Raw genomic sequence first — 241 nt, forward strand, 5'->3', positions numbered from 1 at the left:
GACTGCCCGGGTAAAAGGCGAAAGAGATAAATATATCAGCATCTCATCAAGGAATCATCAGCTTGCGGAGGGACACGTAATGAAAATCGTGTTGCGGATGGTTCCTCTCCGGCCGACTTTGACCCCAGCGCGATGCCAGTACTCGCTCGAGGGAGGGTCGGCTGGGGGAGGCTGGCCGGGCGCGAACCCGGGCCACGCGTTCGCTTAGCCCACCACTCGGCGACGGGGGGAGATGAATTCA

Source organism: Penaeus monodon, chromosome 31 (genome assembly GCF_015228065.2).
Source record: "Penaeus monodon isolate SGIC_2016 chromosome 31, NSTDA_Pmon_1, whole genome shotgun sequence".
Taxonomy (NCBI): Eukaryota; Metazoa; Arthropoda; class Malacostraca; order Decapoda; family Penaeidae; genus Penaeus; species Penaeus monodon.